The sequence below is a fragment of the Anser brachyrhynchus genome (assembly GCF_964034855.1).
Source record: "Anser brachyrhynchus genome assembly, chromosome: 8".
In the NCBI taxonomy this organism is placed as follows: Eukaryota; Metazoa; Chordata; class Aves; order Anseriformes; family Anatidae; genus Anser; species Anser brachyrhynchus.
Genome location: NC_137702.1, coordinates 3,786,486 through 3,796,854, shown reverse-complemented (window position 1 = coordinate 3,796,854; position 10,369 = coordinate 3,786,486). Strand labels below are relative to the sequence as shown.

The 10,369-nt window shown below is 42.5% G+C and overlaps 1 protein-coding gene and 1 long non-coding RNA gene across 4 annotated transcripts in view; one reads left to right on the top strand and one right to left on the bottom strand.

Annotated features, from left to right (window-relative positions):
* Window positions 1-2,052, bottom strand: part of LOC308199255 (uncharacterized protein) — an 81,544-nt gene extending 79,492 nt beyond the window's left edge. For all 3 annotated transcript variants that reach the window (XM_080603200.1, XM_080603199.1, XM_080603201.1), the window contains exons 1-2: window positions 1,918-2,052; window positions 200-294 (exon numbers count right to left, since the gene is read on the bottom strand). The gene's annotated coding sequence lies outside the window, so the exon portion shown is untranslated. The remainder of the gene's footprint in view (window positions 1-199; window positions 295-1,917) is intronic.
* An 862-nt stretch (window positions 2,053-2,914) lies between these two features.
* On the top strand, window positions 2,915-10,098 carry LOC308199257. The gene is made up of 2 exons (XR_013954555.1): window positions 2,915-6,809; window positions 8,073-10,098. It is a non-coding gene; the product is annotated as an uncharacterized lncRNA (long non-coding RNA).
* Window positions 10,099-10,369: the final 271 nt, after the last annotated feature.

Here is a 10,369-nt window from a genome sequence, read left to right as displayed (position 1 = left end):
AAAAATGAGGTAGTGGACAATTTCCAGCAGAGAAGAGCCTGCAAGAAGCCTAGATAATAACAAAGGCAAGAACGATAATCACCTCCAACTTGGTAATAAAACACAAAAGGAGGCATTCCCTTAAAAAGGATTTTTCATTGATCCAGCACAACTTACTGGGCTTAAAATGTAAGTCACATTATCACAACTGAGATCCCACCTGTAAGCTCTCAGCCTCACATTGTCTTCTTCCAAAAACAGTCAGCCATCATCAATATACTTGACTTTGCCAGACAAGAAATGGCAATCAAACTTCTGTTAAGATAAATGATATTAGCAAGCTGGTAAGAGAAAAAAAAATCATTATTTCACAGCCAAATCCTACAGTGTTGACTCAGGAGGCACCTGAAATTTTGCTCGCTTAAGTACTAAAGGCTTGAGCCCATGCTAAAAACAATCTCAACAACATTTTAAGATTAAATATAACTTTAATGTTCTAATTCCATTCAATCATCCGTAGAATAATAATTTAAGATAGGAAATAAAGAGGGAAAAATGCCTTTGTACAAGTTATTCTATTAAGGACCAGAATATTAATGTTATTGGGTACACGAAACCCTGTGCAACCATGGAAACCATTGCATTTGATCCATTCAGCCTCCACCTCTGAAATGTGGCCTATGGTTGCTATGAGAAGATGTAGCACACACCCCTCAGCAGTTCCTATTAAACAGATATTTAAGTTCTATTGTGTATTTGTCTTTGCTTCATCCCAGCATAAGGCTATTTGTGGAACAGGGGTTAAGGAGAGGCTTTTGAGATCTGAAAGCATACCTTTCAGATGAATCTAGGAAATCAGATGCTACTTCACAACAATTCAGGGTTTTCTTGTGACACTTTAATTGATATCCCTTCTTGTTCTTAGAAGATAAAACATAGTATCACCATTTTAACTTGGAGAAGTTAGCAATTAATTTATATTCCAGGAGCATAGAAGTATTCTTTCCAAGCTCATGCTCAGCCCAGACTAGCTGCAGACAGCCTACGGGGATCGGGGATAAAGAAATACTTCAGCTATATTCTGATTTATTTTTTTTTTAGATCTTTTAAAATGCAGAATTTGAAAGAAAAATATAGATGCACACCTTCTGCAACCTGGAAAACTCAAAACCGAAACTATCATTTAATCTGTATTATTTTCTAATTGCAAAAATGATCACACTAGGAACAATAATGTTGCAGATAAAAAAACATCTCAACTTACCATAATAAAGCCTGAAAATCGAACAGAAGATTTCTGAAAGGTTTAGAAGTTCTCATGAATCAGAGAATGTCATACTCTACCGATGTGGGTTAGGAAAACATCTTCCCCATGCAAAACACGTAACTTATCTAAACCAACTTTTGCACTTTTGCATCAAAAGACTGGTGCTGGCCAGAGGCTGAGGTGAGTTACTAAGCCTTTTGGCAGAAATTTGTGTGAAAAAAAGCTACTTTCAAACAAGTAAAATAAAAAACAGGTGGGAAAAATACCATTTTTGGAAACAATAAGCTAGTTTGACACTAGGCTGTGTCCCGGAGAGCCGACCTTCAGGCACTTGCCCCACCTCGGTGCCCCCAGGCAGGTGAGGTGGCTTCTGGAGACAAAAAAAGGCCTCGGGATCACAGTCAGCCAGTGAACACACAACCGGTTCAGGCTCTTCTTTTCAAAGACAACTTTGAAGTGAAATAAAATAAATAAAAGTGAAGAAAGTATTAGGAAATACCCATGGAACAGCTGGTGCAAGGGTTGGAGGCAGCCTCCTGGGAGCCCCAGCTCTTTCCATCCCCCTGGAGCCCAGCCTTCCTGGGGAGATTTCCCAACTTCCAAAGAGCTGACCTCAGCAGCTTCATGTGGAGAGGGGTACCGGGTCCGAAACCCCGCAGAAGATCACTCACCCGAGGCGTTCCTTCCTTCCCCAACCTTCTGTGCCACCGGCTTATTTAAAAGCACTTCCACCTGTGGGAGCGGCTCTCCTTAGGAGCATCAATCCGTCGCTGGGTCTCAGGAACACGTACCATCTGTCCCCTTCCCGTGGCGATGCCTTTATTCCCCGAGACAAGTTCTGCTGCTTCTACATGTTCAAGACACACCAGAAACAGCAGAATATCCAACTTGAGAAATGCGAGCAGAGCTTCGATCTTTTGAGTCCAGGTGCCTTCTTCTATGCGGTTAAAGCACTCGGTGGATGACAGGCTAATGTTTCAGTGTTAATTTCTGTGAACTAAGGCAAGAGCAGACTTTCTGTTTAAAAAAAAAGGCTCGAAATTGCTTCCAGCTTCACAGCTACCAGGAGGAATTTTGCTTCATATATTGTCTTTAAGGTACATAAAAAAAGTGACCCAGTTTCTTCCAAGCTGTCGCGGGTGCTTCTTGCTCCATGTCTCTCGGTGGCCAGGGCGGCCACGGTTGAGCAGCTCGCAGGTGTTGTAGGGTGTTACATCGGTGTAGGTCACTGGTTCATGTGACAAGTGTTCAACAGATGGAGATCGCTCCCCTGGCACACAGACAGGCTGAGGTCACTCCTCATGGAGAGGAACATGCTGAAGAGAAACAATACAACCAAATCGGAGCAGTCCTGAGCTGCTTACCTGAAGCTGCTCAGAAGCATGCATGCAGCTCTGGAAATGCTGATTTTGTTGTGAACGGAACCCATTAAATGAGATCTCCTTAGGAAAATGTTCTCCAAAATGCAGCAGAGCATCCTTTTCTACCTGTGATTTCTCCAGGTATGATTATGATGCCAGTGTATGTTCTGCTCTTATTAAGTGAAGCTAACAGTGATTAGATGTTCTCATTAAAGTGTATTTGGAAATGTCTACATGAGAAATACCAGGTAAATGTCCAGCTCCTGATTTACAAATGGTAGCAAGTCCCTCAGTCTGGGCATTTGACTTGGACTATTTAAAAAAAAAAAAAAAACACAAAACCAAACACAAACATTCTTAGGAAAAGTAGTTGTGAATGAGCAGAATAAGTCAGGGAGGTAGTCAAACTGGCAAGACAGACCTCACACCCTGGCTCAAGCCTCAGTACAGTCCTGAACACCCTGGGAGCACCTTTGCTGTCATCTCAAGACATTCAGGTTAAAGGGCTGCTGAGAACGATGAGTCCAGCTGACCATCAGAGCTGGTTTATCAGATCTTTCAGTTTGGGATCATACACGTCACAAACATCGCTGCCAGCCACACTTGGGTAGCTCGTGGACAGCTCTGCTCACCGAGGATCGCTGTGCTCATTGAGCACCAGCGCTACTTCAGAGACAGCTCAGCTGAAGCTGCTATTTGCAGCACAAAGTGAACGTTACCAGATATAGCCTTAAGGTTTCAGAGCGTGAATTACTGTGGTGACACGCTGAAGCAGAGAGAAGTGGCAGTGACCTGCGAGCTACTGCTTGCAAGTATATTAACCCATTCATACACACAAGGGTGCACGTTCCTCATGGCTAAGATCATCCTGCACAGGTCACGAGGTGCCCTACTTTGAGTAAGTCTTTGAAACTTTGGCCCATTAAGACATACAATGAAAAATACTTTCAAGCCATAAAAATGAGGAGAGTAGAATTTGAAACAAGGGCTATATTCAATATTCATATATTTTTACTAATAGAGCCATTCTCCTACTTTCTACCCAAATCACATACTGCACAAAACTAAGTAGCTTTCAAAAGCTGCATTTGTCTACATTGCAGCTACGCATACTGGCACAAAGATGACAACAGAAGAAAAAAGAAAACAAAAATGACAGAGAAACTCTCATTTTTAGAGGCAGAACAATCCTTAGCACTTCCATAATAGTGCTTAAGCAACTTGGGGACCCTTTGTTGGCTTTCTGACTTGCCCACTAAAAATCAGCAGAGTTCCTCACAGCAGTAAGTAAATTTTCCATTCTGGATGGCAAGACCTCAGCACTACTTCAGTCGAAGTAACTTTTCCCTTTAAGACACAAATTTAACCAGGATTTCATCTGCTTCCAGCATTAGGCTTTTGGGTCCTGGTGGGATTCAGTCATGCATTGCTATTTTAATGTCTAACTTACAATGCTCTTGGAAATCACATGTTCCAAACTTCAAATCATTATGGATGTATTGTAATTGCTACATGTGGCCCAGGTTCAAGTAGCCCACACTCATACATCTACCATGTCCTACATATACCCTTAAGCCCTCAGAACTATGTAGGTTATATGGAATATTAGTCACGGTAACTTAGAACGTAGGCCTACACAATCTTGGCCTACAGATAATCTTATAAATGTGATATATTTGCATGTGATAGATTGATGTGATATATAAAATGCATTAGCTCTTACTGTATTTAATAAACGCTGAAAGCTAGCAATATCAAGATAGACTTATGATCTCTCCCGTCCTTTGTCTTACTGGGGATGATCAAAAAAGACTGCTTGATTTAGATCATTTACTGACTTTTTTGTTCATTTGGCAGTTAATGTATATTTTAGTATATTTTTTCTTACTTTTAGCAAATTATATAGAAGCAGACACACACATACATAGAAATCGCAAAGTTGCCTGACTGCTTATTGCATCTTTTTAGCAACTTGTTGGTATATCTCTATTCTGGAGAATATTTCACAGTTCAGTGATGGAAAATAGTTTGCACTTCATTTGTGCATGTACTAATTTTGGATTAAACAGGACCACATAAATCCTGCTGAAAAATGATGCAATTAAGCCAGACCTATTTGTAAAAAGGACAACATGTGGCTGTAATTATAATGACTAAACATTTGGTAACACATTGACTTATTAGTACGCTAAGAGGAGTTTGTGCAACATGCTGAGTAGGTCTTTATGTGAATAAATCTTAATATTCCCCCAAAAGCCATTAAAAACATTCCTCTATTGTATCTGCATTTCTGATCAACTTCCAGACTGATCTGCTTTTTCAAAATGGTCACTTATGTTGTAAGCATGGCACTAAGTGTACTCTGTACTTGCTGGTAAGGTATGAAGTATCTGTAGTTAGTCAACTGGATTTATTTCAGAGCAAAACTATTGCCCAAGAATGACCGAATGACTGGCATACGCACCAAATGTCTCAAGTATATCTATTTCAAGTGACCGATAATTTGTAAAGATTTACAGTGCTTATACTTCACGATGCTGTTGCAGTTTATATGAGGATTTAGATTTCTCAGCACAGTTCCAAACCCTTGGCAACACCACAGAACTATCGCAGTTTTCACCAAAACAACTTACGATAAAAATTGGCTGCTGGCACACATGCGTTCCTGTGCACCTATAGAAGACCACAGACTACGTCCACAGTAACCTTATGATGCCAAGTAAGGGAACAGGATAAATTTCAATTCATTTTTTTGTTGTTTATAGCCAAATTCAATATGTCTTCTATACCTTAGCTGTAGAAATGCACACTGTTGTGTAAGCATCCCTGCTTCATGCTGCCCATCTCTCCTACTTTCTCTTGTGATGAGTGCTATATGGGAAGGATTTTGCAGTCTTGAGACACCCCTGTAAGGGCAAGCAGGACAGACAGAAGTGTCCAAGCAAGGTGAAGGGGGCCAGCCCTTCCAAGACACGCCTTGGTGTATGGACCAGCAGTGATGCACACTTGAATTTCACATTCATCAAAACCCACTGCAAACTCAACTCCACAAAGCATGAGCTGAAGGCAAGACTGGGCTCAAATACAGGCTCGGGTCCATATTCAAAGTACCAAATATCCTCTTCAGACATTGGTCTAGGCCTTCAGCCATCTCCCCCACATTCAGACGTGCATGTGCAGGGATGTGAGGTCCTCAGGGCCCTACACCATCAGGCAGACCCGTGATGGTCTCTCCAAACTCTTTGCTGCCCAGCCACGGCAGCCAGGCTGCCACACACAACAAAGATTTCATTTATTGTTAATCTTTCACTCTCAAGTTTTTCTTAAGGATACCATGGGTGATGCACAGTCACCAGTGGAACATTTAAAGGTTAAAACAAGATTAAATGCAAGTCTCTTTGCCTTCCAATCCCCGGTCCTTCTGATTCTCTGCTTTATTCTCCAACCCTACAGGAAAAACTTATTTTCATAGTTGCATGCCTTTCACTGAACTAGATCAGAAGAATCCCTCTCATCTACAAAGGACTCATTTCCTTCAGAATTAAGACACTGAGTCAGTTGTTTCCTCAGTTGCAGGGACCTTTCTTTCCCTGCTAGCTGGGAGGCTTGATTTTTTTCACAGGAGACCATGTAATATAAACATAATCAGTCCTTTCACATCGCGTAGCTCTTAGCTTCAACAGGAGCTTCCTTACTCTGAGATTTTTTTTCCCTGATAACTCCCACTAAAGGAAGATCCTTCCATAGGAAGAAGAAAGAAAAAAAAATTAAAAAATAGGCCCTTAAATGCTAACATGCATTCAATGCCACTAAATGTGCACCTGTGTCTTGTCATTTCAAAATTAATATAAGCCAAGGTATGTGATCCCTTCTGCTAATTAACGCAGTCCTCTCAGATTCCCCTTTCCCCTCACACTAATTAGCACAGAAAAAGCCTCACGCAGACAAACAGACAAAATAGCCACAGGACTCCGCTGTTGAACAAAGCATTTTCAGGAGGAGAAGGGGCAGAGCTCTGTGTCGGTAATTTTAAACACCTGATTGCCTGAAGCATGCAGGTGTGAGAGAAATGTTGACTAAGTGATGCAAGCCTTTAAAAATGCCTGAAAATTCACAATCCTCATTAGCTGTATGAATAATTTATCAGCAGCCCTGCAAGCTGGGGAAAGGATACTTTTGTTGTCTACTTGGCTAGCAATAAGGTCAGTCACCACCAAAAAGGGGGGAGGAGGAGCAAAAAGTTTCTGAACAATTGAAAATTGCTCTCAAAGTACAGTCACTTCTTGCCAGTGCTTTTACGGAGATATCGTAAAGAGACCAGTCCCAGAAGTGCAGGGTATTCCTCCCAACAGAGGGAAAGGACTGCTCAAAGCATGTAACACACTTTAAAGCACTGTGCTTGCTTTAATCCACCTCTTACTCGGTTTAAATAACAGGTACAGTATATAGAGAATTTTAGAAAAAAATCCAGTATTACTAGTTAAACATTCTCTAAAATGGATTTTAAATTAACTTGAGGAAGTTTGAAGGTACTGTAAGGAATAAATGTTGCTTTTAATCTTTCAAAGCCCAAACTGTAGCATTACTGTTATCTTCTCTTGCCAAGTGTAAGAAGCATGCTGGTCTTTAGGCACCCAGCAGTGTTTCTTGGAAGGGCAATGAAAGAGTGGATGGCGAAAGCCTGCCAAAAGGAAAATCAAAGCCATACCTGCAAGCTGCAATACAGTTCTAGGAATCCCTTCAGACTTTTCTTTTCATGTGTTTGAAACCGAAACTTTTCAAAATGCTGGCGTGCGTCCTTAAAATCATTTTTACTTCTTAAACCCAAACAACTTGGGTGGGGCTGGGGAGAGGAAAGAAAAAGGGAGAAAAGATGGGGTTAAAACAACAACAACAAAAAAGGAAAGAAGCAGCATTAAATGCAATTGGATTGTCCCAAAGAAGTCTCTTCAGAGGAAAAGAGCCTTGAAATGCAGGAAATCTGCCTAACCCCCTAACCATTCCCACTCGGGCTGCCCTGCAGTCACAGATGTTACTGATTCAGTGAGATAGCAATTCCAAGTTCCCAAAACAGATTCCAAGTGAGAAAATAGGAAAAGTCCTTGGTTGCTATTAGATACGCATTCTGAAGTAGAAAGGACTATGGGCAGGGAGGAATTTGTGGCCTGGATTAGAGGTTCCACGGTAATTACCGGGCAATGGCAAAGTGCCTCTCGGCTGACCTATTGAACGCGACGCGGCTGGGAGCTCAGGCTGCAGCAAAAACTTCTGGGGAGATGTGTCAGGGTTTTTTTTTTTTTCCTGCTGTGATCTGCTGATACGTTTACCAGGAATGAAATCAGTACAGGTATCTGAAACTGTGACAGTGGCCTAAATAGATTACATGAAAAAGTGGAGAATTTAGTAGGGCATGCTAAAAGCCTTGCAAATGATGTATTTAACTGTGTGATTAAATTCTCTTGCAGGGTAATAATTTATTGCATCACTGCTGAAAAGATGGAGGGAAGTTACCACGTCCTAAGAGACGGACCAGGACATCCCCCCATGCTGGGCCCTAGGGCTCAGCAGCTTTCAGACATCTACCAACTGCACCAGCAACGTGGGAAGAAAAAAGGCACCACCACATGCAAGAATAACAACAGTTACTTAAACAGAAGCAGCTGTATAAGCCACAACACAAGGTGTGTCAAATGAGCAGGTGAGCAGTTCCCCAGGGTTGCAATTTATAGGGCAATGACCCCAGGTGATGCACAGACTTCTTCTGTCGGGCATCAGAAATGGGACTCCCTACAAGAGCAGGAGGAGATACTGAACAACACCATGCAGACTGTCTGTTGGAAGAGCTGGTGACAGAATTTGGGACCCTGGCATCCTGGTCCCTGTTCACTGGGTTGTACAGGGCTTGTACTGCAGCCCAGTGCCTGGCAGCCAGGGTCCCTGCTGGCCCATAGACAGGGGGGTCTGGAGCCCTGATCCCATCATCTGTGTGTATTTTCTTGCTAGCAAGGCTTTAAATAAAAAGAAGGCAGAGGAGCCTTAGAGGCTGCAGCAGGAGGGACACACAAAGCCTGCTTTACCAAAGGGCAGGAAGCAGGTTCTCAGCTTGCAAAAAAAAAAAAAGTGTTTTGTTTTTCACATGTATTTTTCACAGCAACACTTTGTGTAAAGTCCCTAAAAAGAAAAACACGAGGAGTTTCCCTTCTTCCTTCAGCCCGTACAAAACTGATTTCATGCGCTCATGTGGAGACCAGAAGGTTAAGGTGAGCATCCCCTCTGGATGCTGCTCTGAACCAAGTCCTGCCTGGGTACCAGGGGTCAGAGCTCTGCTTCCACGTATGCTGCTGGCTCCACAACCCCAGCCCTGAGAAGTTTTCGTTCTGTACTGGGGCTCCCAATCCGTAGCGAAAGAGGGCTGTTCTGCAGGGTGCCTCGAGTGGTTTTGTACTTTTAGATTAAGTTTTGTTTTGTTTTCATACAAGGTTGTTCACAAGCTCTAGGTGCCCTGGCAATTAGCTAGATTCACAGTCCAAATGGAATAAACACCTGGCATCGTAATGATCTTCCTGCACAAAAAAAGCAAATTAATCTGACCAGACAATAAATCAAGTGGCAGAATACACCCTGTTCCACACAGCTCCAAATCCCATGTCATCAGGCCTCCTCAGTAACAGCACACCAAGAGCCCATAGCTTAAGCACTGTAAAAAAAAAAAAAAAAAAAGTCCATACATGTACAGAAACAGCTTGGCATAATGATGGCATTAAACAACATTAAGCAAAAAAAAAGGCTCCAAGCATTTTCAGGTAACTGTGGTCAAAAAGTTGAGCTGAACTCCTTCTGAGAGAAACTGCGGCTGAATTCACCGCATGTCTTTCAGACAGCACCACCAAGGCAGCACAGTTGTGTGTATTTCAGTGTGACCGACACCGTCACAAATAACAGGTAATTCCCTTAACAAAGGGTTAACTTTGCTTAGGAAGTATAGGTTGGATTGCAGACAGGTAGCGGATGGATTTCAGGCTACAGCATCAGGAGAACAGCACCAGAGTTAAATGAGCTGCCGTACGCTCTCCGAGGGCAAAACAGCATGTCTGTAATATATTGTTTCCTTGAAGGCAGCAAAGCTGAGGTGACAAAAAGAAGAAAAATGGATGGAAAATGAAGTAAATATCCTTCACTAATGAAAGACATGAGGGCTGGCAAACTTCAAGTGATTCAAAGTTGGGGATGTGAGAGCCCACCCAATATTCATGCATTTGTAAAAAACTATTCTCTGTGCTTGAATTGAAGTCTTATGCTACCCAGTCTCTTTCATTAAATTCCCTGATAATAGTTGGGCTCGGGGGGCTGCAGCAAGGGTCTGCCACCCCTGCAGTCCCGCGCCTTGATGACCCTGGGAAGCAGCTTCATCCTGGTGGCAAGCGAGTTCCTTCCCTCACCCTTAGACGCAGCAGAGAGGATCCCGGAAGACTCCTGAAGGATCAATAACACCTTTTTAAAAATGGATGTGCAATAAGAGTTGGATTTCTGGAGGGGAAAGTGCTGCCAGAGTTATTGGTTTGAGCCCTGTTAATTGAAAGCTCAGCGCAAAACTCAAAGTGAGGCAAGCGAAGTGCACAGCACGTGGCCACCCATTAACGTAACGAAGAGGAAACACAAAGAGGATACAGACAGAAAGTGCTATTTTGACACTTTCAAAGCAGTGATGGATCTTGGATGCTTTAAGAACATATTTCCACAGAGCCAGCCTCCACTGGTGAAG